The sequence below is a fragment of the Silene latifolia genome, chromosome Y (genome assembly GCF_048544455.1).
Source record: "Silene latifolia isolate original U9 population chromosome Y, ASM4854445v1, whole genome shotgun sequence".
Taxonomy (NCBI): Eukaryota; Viridiplantae; Streptophyta; class Magnoliopsida; order Caryophyllales; family Caryophyllaceae; genus Silene; species Silene latifolia.
In genome coordinates, this window is record NC_133538.1 from 207,759,377 (window position 1) to 207,778,448 (window position 19,072).

The 19,072-nt window shown below is 38.0% G+C and overlaps 1 long non-coding RNA gene across 2 annotated transcripts in view; it reads right to left on the reverse strand.

Moving 5' to 3' along the window:
- Nucleotides 1-4,349: 4,349 nt before the first annotated feature.
- LOC141628631 (uncharacterized) overlaps nt 4,350-19,072 on the reverse strand; it is a 36,769-nt gene continuing 22,046 nt past the window's right edge. The window contains exon 4 of one of the 2 annotated variants that reach the window (XR_012537168.1): nt 4,350-4,582. This is a non-coding gene — a long non-coding RNA (uncharacterized LOC141628631). Of the gene's footprint in view, nt 4,583-4,656; nt 5,058-19,072 lie in introns of those variants that run through there. The other variant, XR_012537167.1, reaches the window with a different exon arrangement.

Sequence of the window (19,072 nt, forward strand, 5' to 3'; positions counted from 1 at the left end):
TGATTTTCCCTTTAATCTCAATCTTTTATTGTTCTTTATTGCTTTTCTTTCTTTAATTAACAATTGCTATCTTTAATCTCTCTTTTGTTCTTGTCATCATGTTTATCCTTCATTGCTTATGTATGATTGTTGCTACCTCAATAATAATGCATAGCTAATCTCCTTTGCTAAGACATAGGGAAGCCATGATTTTAAGGGAAGTATAAATTGAGTTATTAGGTTTAATGCAAATTTAGTCTTTGTTGTTAATCGCTACATATAATTGTTCTTGCCTAATTGAGTCGACGCAATGAGATAATAAATTACGGTAAACCTTGACCTAGATCGGAAGATGGGAAAGGGTGAGAGCTGTAGCGAACATTAGGGTACTTTAGTGAGGGCGGAAGGTAAGCTATTTGTGTTTTAGGGCAAATTGAGACCGGAAGGAGATATTCATTGCTCCATAGACTACACAAGCATTGACCCCAGACCTTAGATTGCATTGCTAGAAAATCATGGTGAACCGATTGTCTTAGCTGTTTTCTTCCTGCTTGCTTTATTTCAGCTCTCTTTCTTTTTCTCTTTCCTTTGATCTCATTAGATTAGAACAACCAATTCAAACCCCCAAAAACTGGTTACTGTGACGGACTTACTTAAAGCTGACATTTTCCCATCTCCCCGTGGAGATCGACCCTACTTACTGCTAGCTTCTGTTAGAGTATCTAGGTTTTATTTTTGGTACCTGACGACGGTATCATAGGCCTTGGTAAGGCTCCTTGGTAACTGGGGGTGTTACAAAGTGGTATCTGAGTGACGATCATGGAACCTAAACCAATGAACCAAATAAATTTAGGGTGTCTAATAAATGAACCCGGGTAGAGATTGTTTGGAGCTACCGCAAAGATTTGAGAGACGTCCTAAAATTGCACTATGACCCTTACGATATCGAGCCGGTTACGACGGGGGTGTGTTATGCGATTGTTCGGATGTGTGTAGTGTTATACATATGTGTAGCGTGAATGAGTATGCTCATATGATGGATGTGGTAAAGAGATGTGGCTATGTGGAATTGGAGTGAAGTATTCGGTGTGAAATTATGTGGCATGTTTATATGAATTGAAGTGTTTATTTTCGCATATTTATCGAGTTAGGAACATGTGAAATGGGTTGTATGGTGTCAATTGATATATATCTTATATGTGCTTCAAGTGGGCGATATGTTATGAGTATTATTTGGTGGGAAGTATGGGTATGAGTTGGTAAAAGTGGTGATGCAAGTTGTGAAGTAATCGGACATGTGAAGTAAGGCGACATTGACATGCATATTGAATGTTGTGTTTAATTTACATCTTGGTATGATAAAAGCTTATCTTGTATACTGGTTTTAGAAGTATTGAGTTGCTATTGTTTGCATTATTGATGCTTAAGTTGTTTTGTTAAGGAAATTTGATTTGTATGAAGTCCAATTATGGAAGAGCTGTCTTAAAACTGTCATTGGATGAGTTATAAGAATGATATTGATGTGATTCTAATTGGAGGTGATATAGTGTTCTCTTATGATTCTAACGGTAGGTCACACGCCCAAAATGACCAAGAAACGAGTGAGATATGAGTGCTTTACCAAAACTAGACATTGCGGAGAAATGCGTAGGATACTCGACCGAGTGGATCTTTATACTCGACCGAGTACCCCATACTCGATCAAGTGGACCCCACATTCGACCGAGTGCCTCGTACTCGATCGAGTGAACCTTTTTACTCGACCGAGTAACCCTAATATATTCTTTACGTGCTTCTGATTCCCATACTCAATCGAGTAGATTGAGCACTCTACCTAGTAACCTTGTTTTTTTATGCTTACCTTTTGACCTCCTTATATGTCATTATGTTTATAAATAATTTCTTTTGCTTTTATGCCTTGTTTTACATATGCATTGGTCTTAATGCATGAGTTAGACGGATCTTATAATGCGGGGAGTACCATCTTGTGATTGGTATGGTTTGGAAGAGAGATGCTTGGTCATGGGTGATCGTGACGGATAGAGGTGAAGTCGATGAGTTTATTGAGGCAAGGAGCATGTCTATAATGATTGTTTTAATGAACATAATGCTAATTGTTGGGAAAGTGATTTTGTGTACATATGAGATGTTGTATCATAAGATGATATGTATGAGTGATTCATGTATTTTACATAATGAGTTAATGACATTGTTAATATGTGAATTATGAATTTCATGATTAGAACGGCATACCTAGTGATATGTTGGATGATTTCTGTTGTTTAACTTGCTTGAGCTAATGATAATCATGACAAGAATAGTGCTTGTGTTTGAAATGGATTTATGTATAGTTGACAAGTTATGTGTGAAGTATGAGATTTACCTATAATTTGCCACTCATGTGTATTGATATGAATGAGTTTATTTTATGGATGATATTGGTTGTTTACATTATGCTAAGTATAATCTATGCTGATATAAGAAGATATAGAAAGGTCGACAATGGTAAGTTTAGATGTTACAAAGCTTACTACAGATACGTTATATATAATGAACTAATAATGGTATTGCCATGGGAATGGAAAAGATTAAATGACTATGACGTGGAACATGTGTAAATGGTTACGTGCTTTTGATAAATTCATGTTAGTAACACGAGGAAGTGAAAATAGTAGCATGATAAACTGGCTTCCATTGGATTTAAGATGAAGTATGCCCATGTTGAAATTTATCGGTTTTTACTCTTAATTGTTTGAGCTTTATTAATTGAGGTAATGGAGAATAGAACTTGTATTACATGAAAAGCTAAGTATGTGTTACTAATTTGAACCAATAAGGTTTTGATTTGTAAATTGGCAGAATCGACTATATATAATATGCTATACATGTTAAAGTTATGAGAATGTGAAATCTACTTGTAAAGGGTACCTTATGTCTAATGATGTGTACGAATTTCTGCATAGTGGGAGAACTAATGACCTATGCTATTTATATATATACAGTTTGAGGATAGTCAATGAGCATGAATAATATGGTTGGATGATTTTGTTGTTTAAATTACTTGTTAATGTTTGATAGGTGCGATGGAAATAGTAACTGTGTTAAAAGTAGGTTTGTTGTATAACGAGTCCAATATGTATGGTTTATCTAAGTTAGTAATAACATCGATGTGTAAATTGACAGAACGAAATGAATGAACTATGAATATGCTAAAGAGAAGGTGATATGCAATTATATGTAAATTTTATTTTATACTAGGTAATACGTAAATGCTATGATACTTAATGACGTGATTTGGTGGTTTGTAGTATATTTTTCATGTAATTTGACGTGGCTAAAAGAATATGATGTGAAGGATGTTAAAGGAACAGAAATACCTAGCTTGCATTATGTAACTTTGTACGAATTGAGGTATGAGTAAATCATGGTTACGACACAATGAATAGTTTATGTGATCGTATGAATGAGTAAGTATTCGCTAAAACACTTTGGGAAGAAGTTGCTTTTACGGGAGTAGAGTGTGCTGTTTGTTTTCGTTATTTTACAATTTTGTTAACAATATGACTTATATTGCCTTAATATTTTCTTATGTGGATTGTTGACATATTATCTATTCGTCGTGTTTGGGTGTTGATGTATTACATGGTTTGATCTTGTTTACAACTATGCATTTGTTAAGTTGTTATTTTCAGATTAGATTTAGTATTTTATAATTTTAAAGATAAGGGCCATATTGGTATAAAGTTGGCTTATGGTGTTGTGAAGGTTCTAGCAGCATGGTTGTGTGGAAGTAACCTTCTTTAGTTGGTATTTAGTTGGTTTTCTCCTTTGTGGTTGTATGATTGGTTTTTAGTTGTTCAAATATGACTTCCGTTTATGGGTGGTAGAATGTAACATTTCATTCCGGTAGTGTTTATGTTTGGTGAATTTTTTAATATTGAATTTATTAGTGGCGATATAATAAGTAAGACAGTGTTAGATCTGTGTTGGTGCTAGTGTTGTTGGTATTTGACAGTATTATGGAGGTTAGTAAGTAGGTTTTGGGATTAGAGGAAGAGGGTTGTGTGGTGCATGAGTGTGAACTTCGAGGAAGAAGTTCGGTTTTATGAAGGGAAGACTGTAATACCACAAATTTCTGAGTATAGTGAACTCGGTTGAGTAGGTTGTACTCAGCGTACTCGACCGAGTGGGTCATCGAGTTTTTTGAGGCAGGCTACTGCCTTAGGTGCACTCTGCTGAGTATGTGAGACACTCGGTCGAGTAGGACGTATTCGGTCGAGTATGTATAACACCCCCATTTATATAGGAGTCTTTAACAAGACATTCCTAGATAAATAAGAATGTAACCATCTCAATTTCTGAGGCAGTGATTACAAAGATAACAAACCAGAAGGTACTTTATTGAAATATAAATTTAAATGGTTTTATTACAATTGAACTGAATGTCTAATTTAATATAAATTACAAAACAAATAGCGGAAATGGTAAGGACTTAAACATAGAGTATATAAAGTCCGAATTAAGTGAGCTAGATGCCTAAGTCCATCCATGCTCTCACACCCAAGCTCCCTTGCGCAGTTAATCAAGTACCTGCTATTATATGCTTCCATGACGGAAACAATAATTAAAGGACACATGAACACACACAAGTCAACCTATGATCATAAAACAAATAGACAGAACAATGTGTAAATATAAAAAAGATAATGAGATTATATGTCAAAGCACACGGCCTTAACCAATGTCACATTGCCACCATCTAAAAACCAAGAATACACAAGTAGTCTCTTGCCAAGGCTCACAGCCCAAGTGTAACACCCCCATATACCAAGAAACCTTAACAAGACCTTCCCTAGCATATAAGGGCATTACCATCTCGGTTGCCCGAGGACAGTAATAATCAAATGTCGATAAAAGGACGTTTAAGTTATATTACAAGTTATTTACAACAACAGGCGATATGAAAGATACAACTTAACACCACTATCAACTATGTGAACTACTTCTGTCGTGACTCGTGATAGACTCGTCCCTCCAAGCACCCAGCTATGATCCAAACGACAACCTGCTAAGACTGACTGCTCACCATAGTGGATCATGGCAGACACAATAGAAACAACAACACAGCAAAACCACACAAGGTCAGTGACTGAGATAACAAACATATAAAGGAAGATACAACACGAGTACAACAACACACACACCACATCTCCTCCAACCATCCACACCACTGATTGCCCGAAGGTCCAGTCCTCCCAGTGGGGGACCGCAGCCATTCCCACCTAAGCCCCGCTCATCTATCCGAGCGATAATCCCATGTTCCTTAATGTGCATATCCCCTCCCATGGCGGGTTCCACGGAGGGCGACCTAAGGGCGTGAGGCCACTCCCGCAAGTGACTCCACTCAGCCGAGGGTGCACCTCGAGAACCACAGACAAACAATCATAATTAGCTGTACAACAACAAACACTAACTACTATACCAACACAACATTAACAACTACCACAACCAATCAGCAATACTGACTCTACACCAACCAAACAACACCAATAGATACTCTAGACAATCAACAATACTGAATAGGCGAACCTACCTTTAGCAAACCGCAACAATTCTGCGTCCGATCACAACATATCAACCAACCACGAAAACCACCTATACAATCAATGCAACCACCTATTACTACCACTACAAACCTAACTGAAACAATGATGACGATGATGATGACAATAACATACCTATACAAAGTAATCCGGCGTCAAGACCGCTACCCGACTCAAGCATCCCATCCCTATGGTGTAAGCATCCTTAAAGGCCTCAAGAAAAGGGATTATGGCGAAGGAGAAAGGAGGTGACGGCATAAAGGTTTTGAAAAAAGAAGTGGGGGAAAATATTTGGGGTTTCACGATATACAATTTATAATTCCCCGCTGCAACCTCGTTACTCGATCGAGTAACTAACTTACTCGATCGAGTAGCCTCAGCTAGATCGAGTACCACAGAAACCATAGCTCACCACGTCACAAGTCATCACTCGTAAAGTTTCCCAAGGTCAAGTTCGGTGTCTAAGGTCAGTCAACGTCGGTCAACGGGTCCCTAAAAGGACGGGTATTACAGTCTTTCCTCTTAAAAGAACTTCGTCCCCGATGTTCGACTCATCCTCCCCCGCAACACAAGGTCAAAGAACCAAGATAACCAAAATTGTTTATCCGACACAGGACAACCCAACCGCTTAGGTATACCATCCCATTATGCATGTTCTTCAACCATCATCATCATCTATCTTGGCATAAATTACACAACACGACTCCCCATCGATCACTGACTTTCTATTGCATCACCAATTACACATTGCACATAAAGACAACTAACTTGATTATTACTTGTACTGCTCTCATAATATTACTCAAACGTAAACCAACACAACTATCAGACTATTCTTTCATCCATTTCTTGCCAACAACTAATAGATACAAACACTCAAAATGACAGTCCTATTACTGATGCACAACAACACTTCATTCATTCCACTCTATTACTTCAACCACACAACACAATTCTACTAATAGGAACTCTACTACTGCTACTAACATCCAATTCTCATGACAACATAGTGAACAATTAATTGAAAATAAGATATAACATCATGCTATTCTATTCAACAGTTATAAACTGCTACTCAGTTACGGAATAACCATTACAACATTATCCAAGCAACCACTTATAATACTACCAAATGTCATATAAATACTATAAAATTTCTGTAATTCCGTAATTTTCCTTTGCGACATTACTCTTCCCTTCTTAAAAGGAACTTCGCCCCCAAAGTTCACCAACAACACAATTTTACTATCTCCCAAGCCGGTATATTATTACCCCACATTGACATTACCAACAAAACATATGCACATTTGTCTCAGGTTATCCACGATACTTCCTTGACATTACGTAAACATCACTCATATCATATATATATATATATATAACTATTAGCAAACTGAACAACACAACCGTAAATTTCATCATCAACTATCCGACATGGCATGAATTATTTCCTTATACGACCATACCAAATACACAGCAAGAATTATAATCATTGTACATTACGTCATCTGAAGCAATTTAATTTAGATATGAACTTATATAAATATCATCGAAAATTGTATAAATCCTACCAATATGCACACTGTATAACCGCCGTTGAGATAATACTACGATATAATATACCCACAGCAAGAAATTTTATAACAACAACCATCGTCACGATAATGCCAACTAGTGTTAAAACGAAATAGAGCTGTTAGAGGGTTACTCGATCGACTTCGTTAGGTACTCGATCGAGCTGGCCTTACTCGATCGAGTTCATCAGTTACTCGATCGAGTTGGCTGAGATCGAATACCCCCCCCCCCCCCCCACCCCCAGATGCCACCCCTGTAGTTATTCGATCGAGTGAGGGGCACTCGATCGAGTAGCCACGGGTCAAGATTCTCCCAATTCGTCACTTTGTAAGTCTAAAGCAAGAAATACACAAGTCAGAAGCGTGTTCCCTGCATCAATATCCTGCATAAATGTCTGAAAAGCATTCGAAATACGACCTTATGGCCAAAATATACATCGAAGTCTAACAAAGTACTACCAACCAAGTGCCAACGAGAACAAATCATCAAATCGAGTACTAACTATGACAAATCTATTAGAAAAATATATATAAAACAATGCTAACAAAACAAACATCACTCCATGGCCTGCTCCTCCATCACCTCATCACCACCACTGTCTCCGGACGTGCCTGCTCCAGCTGTACCCTCACCCACGACGCCACCAACACCGGAATCCTCTCCCACACGCCATGGGGCCAATCAACCGTAGGGGTAACTCTGAGGCTCTCCCTAAGTAGAACGCTCCACGCCAAAGGAATGGAAGACTCCGCTGTCATCCCCAACACCTCTCCACAACATCGGTTGAGCTGCCTCGGTCCCGATGCCCTGCATATATGCCATCTCATGGAGGTTCCGGAGTGTCAAAGTAGAAGACACCCTCTCCGTGAGCTCACTCACTCTCATCTCAAGGCTGTAGAAGGAAGGGTAGTTGAAAAACTAGGGCTGTGAAGGTACAGGCTACTCTGGCTGGGTCTCAGCCATCCTCTCTCTCTCACCCGTCGTGGGCCTCTCCCCACTCTAGGCTGTCTATCCTCGAGTCTAGCCTGATCCCTCTTCATCGGCTGAGGCATCACCTCCAAAATTTCATCATCAACGAGGTAAAACTGCCTATCCGGGACCTCCTCCCTATCATCAGAATCGGCTGCCACCACTGCCGCCGGTAAAGGCTTGGTCACGGGAAGGTGCTCAGGGTCGGGTATCCTCATCCAACTCATCCCCTAAACACTCCACGCTAACCCACCATCCGCCAAAGTCCTCAACCATTTCTGGTCGAGAAAGTACTCACGGTCCAAGGTAGGCACCGTCGGGGTCAGAGTGGTATAGGCCGAGGAGACCACAAAGGTAGTCAACCACTCCGCCAACCGAGTGGCAATGGAATCACAACTCAAGAAACGGGTGTCAGAAGACGCCATCAAAGCTAAGCTAGCACACACTATGGCCGGGGCACTGATAGAGACTCTCGGGGCTCGAGTGGGGTTAAGGTAACCCGCAAGCAACATCACCTCATGTAAGTTAAGCTTACTCACATCTTTCCGCTCATAGAGTAAACAGGTCAAAGCAGGAAGGAAAATCTTCAGAGTGACGTGTTGCACGTCATTGATCAACATGTTTCTAGAGGTGGGGGGTGGCTTGCCGGTAAAGCAAGGCATGAGGCTACTGGCTCCACACTCAGTTGGGATGTCCCTAAGGGCTCCCTTCTCTGGTCTAGCAAGGCCAAGATGGGTGGCAAACATGTCCATGGTCAGAAAGAAGCTAGTGTTCATGAGACGGAACTGAACGGTCTTTTCCACCGTATCATAACGAAAAGATCTCATAAACTCCAAGGTCAGAAAAGCATAGGAGTGCTTCCTAAGATGGTATAGCCCAGTCATACTCAAAGTCTCAAATATGTGTCTCACATCAGTCTCAATCCCTAGGTTAGTCAAGATGCTAGTATCAATGCAACGGGTGGGTCTCATACGACGTCTCTGTAAAGCAACGAAAGTATCTCCTTGCTTAAAATCAAGAAAGACAACAGAAGGGTACTCAGGCACCGCTGGGACTATAGGTCCGCGACTCCCATCACCTACCTCAGGCTCAGAGGCCCTCCCCCTCTTACTCTGACGGGTTCCAACATTTGGTCTCGGCATCTGTTTCCAACACACATCTTAGATACACAAACAACATGTACTTGAAAACATATAAACTTTCATGTATAGCTATGTAAAAAGAACTACTATGTACAAACTTTCACCAAACAATCCAAATTTCAAGTATACAACTCTCAGCTGCTTATCCGACGGTCTCTACAGCTATCAAATTATGACAATTATAACATCAATTAACTGTTGGAGCTGGTGTCCTCCACAAATTAGTGTGATAACATTTGTAAATCTCTTACAGGTTCACAAGGGTATACTTCGTATATTTAATCAGTTGATTAACGTTTACCTTATAACGGTTGGCTTGCTAGAAAGTTTGACGTTATTATCATACAGATGGCGGTGATCAAGTGGTCCCTAAAGGTCACACCTATAGGACATGTTTGAGAAATGTGGTTATAGAAATATAATTACATTGATGCCCAAAATGACTAAAAAGTTAGTCAATGTGTTGATGAGATAATTATTTAATGAAAATTAAATAATATTAAGTTGAGACGAATTAACTGTCAATTCGTAAATTAAATATAATAAGTTATATTTAAATTAAATATAAATAAGGTTAGTTTGGACGAATTAATCTGTTAATTCGTAGTTAAATATAATCAGTTGTATTTAATATCAACAAGTTGAATGTGTCATAGTGGTAATAGTGAGGGTACACAAGCCAAGAGGTCATGGGTTCGATCCTCACTAGATGACAATTTAACACACTTTATATATTTTTGGAAAGACCAAAATAAGGAGAAAAATACTCCTTATTTCGGTTCACTTGGCCGAAATTAGGGAAAGTTTTTCTTTTCCTAATTGACTCCAAGTTTCGGTCTGTATAAAAAGAAAGGTAGAGAATTATTTCTACCCTAATGCTTTTTCTTGACCTGGCTTCCTCTTTCTCATCACAAGAACATAAAGACAATTAAATTTTACAGAAAATTTTAGATTGATTTCTAGCATAATCAAAGGGCATATCTCAGATCGTCTTGGGTGCAACTAATAGGCGAATATCAATTTTGATATTGTTCTTAGGCCATATTTGCAAGGACCGAAGGTTAATTCTAAATCTTTTTACTTATGTTTATGTATTTTATTTTATGGCCATTGATCATCTTTATTAAATCGTTATAATCCTTCTAGTTTAAGGGAAGTATACAGATTTATTTCCCACAAGTGGTATCAGAGCACTAGGCCACGATTTTAATTTTGATGATTTTCATAAATTTTGTATGTAAACTATAACCTAATTTTCGAGAAAATAAATTAGGTTTCGTTTTTTTTTTCGGTTGAAATTTTTTTTAGCCGAGACCTTTTTTTTCTTTCGGCCTGTTTTTTTTATTTCGTTTTTCCTTTTGTTTGATGATTTATATTCAATTTCTTTTGATCATATCATTGTTTTAATCGGTTAAAATTATCATATGAAGTATTGGGAAATTTTGATTTAATGCAGATTAAGTTAGAATAGATATAGTATCATCATGTCATTGATACAAGAACTTGTTTTTGCTATATAGTTTTAGCATATAAGATTAATCATGATTGTTAATTCATTTGCTAAACCATGTTCTATTAGCAACTATAAACTTTGTTCTTCATCAATTTTTGTATTAGGGCTTTTTGCTGCAAAAGGAAAATAATTTTGACGGCTCAATTTTTTTTTGGTATGCCGTGGAAAAAAAAACCGTTTTTAGGTTATTTTTTTTTCTCTATTACCGAATCAGAAAAAAAAAAGGAAAAGAAGGAAAGTTTTTTTTTGAAAAAATTTTTTGGAAAGTTTTTTTCCTTTTCTTAATTGCCGAATAAAAAAAAAGGGAAGGGGCTGTTTTTTTTATGATCAGCCGTGTAGTAGCTGTTAAAAAAAAAAAAAAAAAATTTGTTTAATTTTTTTTTCAACCGAACCAATTTTAATTGGTTTTTTATTTTTTTTTTATTTTTGGCCAATTAGTTATTGTGAATCGGTTCACAATTTAAAGATACCGAGTTATTTTAAAGCGGTTTAAAATTTTGACGGATAGAATTCATATTACAAGTTTAATATGGATTGAAATGAAATTAATGTGATTAAATTGCGGAATTGTCACTTAATTTAATTTAAATAGGTGGTTTGGATAAATTAATCAACATAATTAATGTATTGTATTATGTATGTTTAATTTATTTTAGTTGATGCTTTTAATTATGTTGAATGAATCGAATGAATGAATTTTATTTACGTATTAATTTTGCAATCGGTTGTAATTTGTAATACTTAGTGTGGCCTTAGTCAATTATGTTTTCGTAATGAAGGAAACATGTTTTTTATGTAATTATGAGATCTCGAATCTCCTTTATTTTAGTTTTGGGTTTTGAAATTAGAATGTAATTAATAGGTCAATTATGTAATTTTATTTATTGTAATTTCAAAGAAGACTAAAGATGAAGATTCAAGCTCACTCCCGCTATATGGATCAAGATGGAACATCAAGACAAGCTTCTCGGGTCCAAGGATGGATTCCAAACTTGTATTTATTGTTCATTTTGATAGGATAGGCCACACTAGGACTTTTACTGTTTTTTTTTTTACGTTTTTCATTTCATTGCTTTTCATTCACATGCTAGTAATTGCATCATATTCCGCCTAAAACCAAACCACCTACTACTAAAATGCATGAAAATTGACTCATATAGTTGTATGTTAGTTTTCATGGACATGCAGATGTCACAGTCTATAAGCAATCACTTTAGTTTAAATCATTCTCGCATGCTAGATTATAGTTCACTTAAAATGAATTAAAAATAGTTGATGTGATCTTCCTCTAAAACGGAAATTGAGATTAGTCTTTATAAGGGCAAACATCTATGAGTCCCTTCTTCGTCGGTAGGCCTAATATGACCCCTTCTACATTGGGTAAGTAGTTGTGTTGACTTAGTTTACCTCAACATCATAGTCCGAAGAGTTTCTCGTGATTATGATGGACTAAAGATAGAATTTACAGAAATTTATCGACCAGGAATTCTAACGGTAGAATTAGCTAACAGGTTAGCTTATCAATTTAAAGAGAATTGAGACATGGGGTCATTTATATAATTCTTGAGGGAGGTCAATTGTATAAATGTTTTTGAGTCTTCGCGTTATGACATTAGTTCATTAGACTTAAAATAAAAACGATGCATGCTTATTATTTTATTCTTCTTTCGCAGTGTAGAACACGCTTATTATCAATAATCTTTGTTACAACAAATGGTCGGAAATAACACAATCCCAATGCCTAGTGCCACACTAGATCGTTCGTCTTGGCTTAAAATGTTCATGGACCAAATGAATCGGTCCACTCGATCGAAGAATGATGGGTCCAATTTTGCGGACCGGGAGGCGCACTACGGAATGCCGCCACTACCGACGGTAAGCTTAGGTATTTAATCGAGCCAATACCGGCCAACCAGGCCCAAATGCGGGAATCAACGAGTCACTCGCTTATAGTGATTTCGTTATGGAAGCGGGTGCGATAAAGAACGTACTCATCTTTGCAATGGAAACCAATTTGCAGAGACGCTTCATTGCCCAAGGTGCAAACAAGATTTTCACCACGCTCACTAACGAGTTCTCAAAGGCACCGAGAATCGTTACATATGAGCATACCGGTCGCTTCTTTGATGTGAAACTCCAGAAGGGCCAACCGGTTAGCCCACACATTCTTCACATGATTGAGAATGTCGAGAAGCTGGAGGCACTGAATTATAAAATCAGTTAGAGCATTGTCATTGACCGAATGCTTCATTCTCTTCACGATGATTTTGCGCTTTTCAGGGCGAACTACTACATGAATGACTTGAAAAAGAGTCCTCATGAGCTACACTCCCTTCTCGTACAGACCGAGAAGGATATGAAATTGAGTGGGAGCATGAAGTAGGATGTTCTCACAATTTACAACAAAGGTAAAGGTAAGGGCAAGGCTCATGGCGACCTAGCTGTAGGTAAGCCAAAGTTTAAGAAGCCAGGAAACGGTAAGAGTGCGCTTGGTGAGACTAGTGGCTCACAGAGCAAGACAAAGAGCAAGGGCGGTGACATAGAGTGCCACCATTGTCACAAGAGTGGATATTGGAGGAGGAACTGTCCCGTCTACCTTGAGGACATCAAGGCAGGCCGCGTCGTTCCTGTTGGTATGTCATCTTATATTCATATGATTGAGATTAACCATGCAAGTTTCGGAACTTGGGTACTTGATACTGGTTGTGGTTCTCATCTGTGTAATCATTTGCAGGGCCTAAAAAACATCATACCTCTCGAAAAAGGTGATGTGGACCTGCGAGTCGGGAATGGAGCACGAGTAGGCTCGCCTCGAAGGGAACATATGTAATCCAACTCCCTAGTGGTTTTGAGTTATCTTTAAATAACTGTTACTATGTACCCAGTTTATCTAAGAACATTATTTCTGTTTCCGTACTAGCTAAAGACGGTTTTGCATTTTTAATAAAGGATAATAGTTGTATTTTCTCTTTCAATGAAATGATTTATGGCAAAGCAGTTTCCATGAATGGAATTTATATCTTAGATCAAACCACGGAAATATTACACATGAATAATAAAAAATTAAAGGTTGGTGACAAAGATCAAACCTATCTATGGCATTGTCGAATGGGACACATAAATGAGAAACGCGTAAAGAAACTCGTCGATAATGGGACTATTCCCTCATTCGGATTTTCTGCATATGGCACGTGTGAATCATGTCTCATTAGCAAGATGACTCGAATTTCCTTCAAAGGTGTTGGAATGTGCGCTAGTGACCTATTAGGACTCATACATACGGACGTATGTGGACCTATGTCAATTACCGCTAGAGATGGCTATAGATATTTTATCACTTTCACGAACGATTTGATTAGATACGGATATGTCTACTTAATGAAGCATAAAAGTGAGTCCTTTGAGAAATTCAAGGAATACCAGAATAGGGTACAGAACCAACTCGGTAGAAATATTAAAGCACTTCGTTCAGATCGTGGTGGCGAATATCTTTCAAATGAGTTTGATCAACACCTAATAGACTGTGGAATCGTTTTGCAGTTAACTCCACCTGGAACACCTCAATTGAATGGTGTGTCCGAACGGAGAAATCGAACCTTACTTGATATGGTGCGATCCATGATGAGTCACACCATAGTGCCTGATTCATTATGGGGTTATGCTCTTTGTGTTTGCTCTTATACTTAACCGAAGTCCGTCTAAATCGCCGACAAGACTCCATATGAAATGTGGAAGGGAACAAGACCTAACTTATCCTTTATTCGGGTTTGGGGTGCGAGGCTTATGTCAAGTGGAGACACGAGGATAAGCTCAGCCCGCGATCGGCCAAGACATACTTTATAGGTTATCCAAAAGGAACATTTGGTCATTACTTCTATTCGCCAACCGAACATCGAGTTTTTTTTTGCGGCTAGTGCGACGTTCTTAGAGAAAGAATTTCTCGAGAACAAGTCGAGTAATAGAACCTTCGAGCCGCTTCGGAGATTCCGGAACCAACAACCGAGGAACAGGATGGAGGAAGTCGTACCTCCAACCGATGATACGGTTAATATTCCGAGGAACCTAGGAGGTCGGGTAGAGACTCTCATCCTCCGGACAGATACATTGGTATGGTCGAGGAGAATGACGTTTTAATTCTAGAAAGTAATGAACCCGCAACCTATAAAGGTGCTATGGCCTATTCTGACTCAAAGCTATGGCTCGAAGCCATGCAATCCGAGATGGACTCCATGTATGAGAATAACGTATGGGATCTAGTTGATTTACCTAATAAGGTAAAACCTCTACAAGGCAAATGGCTTTACAAAATAAAGCGTTCGTAGACGCAAACCAGATATCTATAAGGCACGACTTGTGGCAAAAGGTTTCACTCAAGTGCAAGGATTGCATTATGATGAGATTTTTGCACCTGTAGTCATGCTACGTTCCATTCGGATAATCTTAGCGATTGCCGCATTTCATGATTATGAGATTTGGCAAATGGATGTGAAAACCGCCTTCTTAAACGGTTATTTGGAGGAAGAGTTGTACATGGTGCAACCCGAAGGTTTCATAGATCCTAAACATCCTAAGAAAGTATGCAAGCTTAAGCGTTCCATTTATGGACTTAAGCAAGCTTCTCGGAGTTGGAATCATCGTTTCGACCAAGTGATAAAAGAGTATGGCTTCACTCGATCGGTCGAGGAACCTTGCTTATATATCAAGTCGAGTGGGAGCAAGATTGTATTCTTGATATTGTATGTCGATGACATACTCTTGATTGGGAATGACATTCCTCTCCTATCTTTGGTTAAAGAATGGTTGAAGAACCATTTCCAGATGAAAGATCTGGGTAAGGCACAACGTATATTGGGAATCCGTATCTACCGAGATAGATCACGACGGACGTTATCACTTAGTCAGGAGTCTTATTTGGATAAGGTTCTTGAGAGGTTCAGCATGACAAACTCCAAGAAGGGGAACCTTCCTATGACGACTGGGATGCAGTTGAGCAAGTCTCAGTCACCCACGACGCCTGAAGGGATTGAGCGCATGATTCGTGTTCCTTATGCATCTGCAATAGGATCGATCATGTATGCCATGATATGCACACGTCCAGACGTCACATATGCATTGAGTATGACGAGTCGGTACCAAAAGACTCCAGGTGAAACACACTGGATAGCAGTCAAAAATATCCTCAAGTACCTACGGAGGACTAATGCGCAACCGGTTACGCAGATGCTAGCTTCCAAACGGATCGAGATGATTCAAAATCTCAGTCCGGATTCGTCTTCACTCTTAATGGTGTTGCGGTCAACTGGAAGAGTTCCAAACAGAGTGTTGTAGCAGATTCTACTACTGAATCCGAGTACTATGCCGCTTCGGAGGCAGCAAAGGAAGCGATATGGATGCGTCAATTCTTAAAAGGGATTTCGGTAGTTATTAGTTCGAATGACCCGATCACCATCTATTGTGACAATAGAGGTGCCATCTTCCAGGCTAAGGAGCCAAAGTCTAGCAACAAATCTAGACATGTACTTCGGAAGGCTCACCTGATCCGTGATTACGTGGAGCAAGAAGAGATAGTGATTGACAAGATTGCGACGGATGATAACATCGCGGATCCTCTCACCAAACCGTTGAATTATGATAAGCATGTAGGGCATGTTAATTTCATGGGAATTAAACATGTTCCAGAGTTGTAGTACTTGATTATGGATTTGATACATTATCTTTTTCATATATTATTTATAACTTCATCGTTTTATATATATAATATTTTGTTTTTCATGTGGATTGTACTGACAACATTGAACGCCACAAAGTGAACTGAATTACATTATATTTGTTTTGGTCCGTAATCGCCAATGTGAACTGATAACTCCGGCTATTATATTGTGCAGTCGATTGATGGTGGGTTCAACGAGGCATAAGTTAAACGGTTGACTAATCGATCACAGATACGAGATTATGACGATACCTCGTAGGATAACTTTTTGTGACAACGTAATGGAGTCCTAAATGTTCAAAAACATTCGGTGCCAGGTCGTGGATAGGACATCCATTGTGTTCCTAGAGTCGATTCTTTTAACTATCAACTGTCTCTTGAGATTAAGGCAGTTTTTGGATGACTTTGGTTTCTTTCTCACGGTCTACCGTGACTGGGGCTAAGTAGATTTTTTCTGGGTCATTTCATACTGTGTTTAAATCTGCAGGATTCGAGTTGAAGAAAATATCCAACCCTTATCAGGTATAGTTATTTCTCCGGGCCACTCGAGGAGTTCAGAATCGAAATGCATGGCCATGCTCGAATGTTGATTCGTTTATCAGTTAAGTTACTCTCTAGTCGGAAAAACCACTCTTGATACTGATCGCTTGTAAAATACGACCTTTGTGAATTCGGATTTGCAAATTGTTTTACATTGAGTGGGAGAAATTTTATAGGATATGAGAATCGATTATCGCACATACACTTGTGAGGACAAGTGGGAGTTTGTTGGAGCTGGTGTCCTCCACAAATTAGTGTGATAACATTTGTAATTCTCTTACAGGTTCACAAGGGTATACTTCGTATATTTAATCAGTTGATTAACGTTTACCTAATAACGGTTGGCTTGCTAGAAAGTTTGACGTTATTATCATACAGATGGCGGTGATCAACTGGTCCCTAAAGGTCACACCTATAGGACGTGTTTGAGAAATGTGGTTATAGAAATATAATTACATTGATGCCCAAAATGACTAAAAAGTTAGTCAATGTGTTGATGAGATAATTATTTAATGAAAATTAAATAATATTAAGTTGAGGGTAATTAATTTGTCAATTCGTAAATTAAATATAATAAGTTATATTTAAATTAAATATATATAAGGTTAGTTTGGACGAATTAATCTGTTAATTCGTAGTTAAATATAATCAGTTGTATTTAATATCAACAAGTTGAATGTGTCATAGTGGTAATAGTGAGGGTACACAAGCCAAGAGGTCATGGGTTCGATCCTCACTAGATGACAATTTAACACACTTTATATATTTTTGGAAAGACCAAAATAAGGAGAAAAATACTCCTTATTTCGGTTCACTTGGCCGAAATTAGGGAAAGTTTTTTTTTCCCTAATTGACTCCAAGTTTTGGTCTGTATAAAAAGAAAGGTAGAGAATTATTTCTACCCTAATGCTTTTTCTTGACCTGGCCTCCTCTTTCTCATCACAAGAACACAAAGACAATTAAATTTTACAAAAAATTTTAGATTGATTTCTTGCATAATCAAAGGGCATATCTCAGATCGTCTTGGGTGCAACTAATAGGCGAATATCAATTTTGATATTGTTCTTAGGCCATATTTGCTAGGACCGAAAGTTAATTCTAAATCTTTTTACTTATGTTTATGTATTTTATTTTATGACCATTGATCATCTTTATTAAATCGTTATAATCCTTCTAGTTTAAGGGAAGTATACAGATTTATTTCCCACATTAACAACCCAACTACAAATTTTAAGGATTAAACTTTCAAAATAGTTCCACAAATAGACAAGTTTGACAAAGAATATGGGACGAATTGCAGTTTGGGGCACTTTTAAGACGGAGTTTTAAGGCAAAATTTTGAGCAACGTTCATCAAAATCAACACTAAACATGATATCCATAACATACATCACTTAATTTTCCCCCCTTTCATATGCAAAAGACAACCAAAAATCAATTTGAATCCCCAAACCCTAGAAAATTCGGTTCATACAAACCCCCAAATTGATTCGATTTTTCTACTCCTAGCATCAATACTCAACAAATTAAAGCAAATAGATCATGTTACAGCAATTATAAGCAAGATTTTAGACATATAAATCGAATTTTTCAGAAAACACCAACTATTCTACATGTTTTTAATCAATTAAAAACATAGAAAAGGATGAACATTCTTACCTTGAATGATTAGTAAGCAAAAGGATGAATTAAGCAAGATGAAAATCAAAGAATCAACACCAAAAACACCAAGTTCTTGAGAGAAAAGTGAGATTTATAAGAAGTTAGGGTTTATGAATGAAGTAGAATAAGAAGAAAGAATTGGGAAGAAGGGATATGAACCCCGCATAAATCCGGGTACTGTTCACTTACTCGATCGAGTAAGTAAGGCACTCGATCGAGTGGCCTCTACTTGATCGAGTTGGAGCTACTCGATCGAGTTTTCGGTGACAGTTTCAGCTATTTCGATCATATAACTCCTTAACTAGATCGAATAAGGTCTACTCGATGGAGTAGGCACTCGTTCTCGATTGAGCAAGGTTAGGTACCAGATCAAAAGTTAC